Below are 345 nucleotides of genomic sequence, written 5' to 3'. Positions count from 1 at the left end.
TATCCTCAAGTGAACTTTCTAGAACTCATAGGGAGAGAGGTTTGAAAGTGGGAACTCATAGCCAAAAGAAACACAACTAGTACTCGATTCAACATCTAATCCTCAAATCAACATCTAAATTCAGCATTAGTACACCCTCTCTTATTATGCTCTAGCTTCTCTAGGCCTATCTCAACTCTTTCCATCCCTACACTCATCATTATGCATTCACACATGCAAATCAGCCAACTGTCAAGTTCATTAAGCTTAGCATCAAGTGAATTCTTGCAAATGGTCAATTGGTCCAAATCATTTCGGTAAGGGGACGCTTTTTAATCAAGTGAGTCAAGGGGTTCAAGATATATG

The sequence above is a fragment of the Brassica oleracea genome, chromosome C6 (genome assembly GCF_000695525.1).
Source record: "Brassica oleracea var. oleracea cultivar TO1000 chromosome C6, BOL, whole genome shotgun sequence".
NCBI lineage: Eukaryota > Viridiplantae > Streptophyta > Magnoliopsida > Brassicales > Brassicaceae > Brassica > Brassica oleracea.
The sequence above is the reverse complement of the archived record's forward strand: the minus strand, read 5'-3'. Positions refer to the sequence as shown.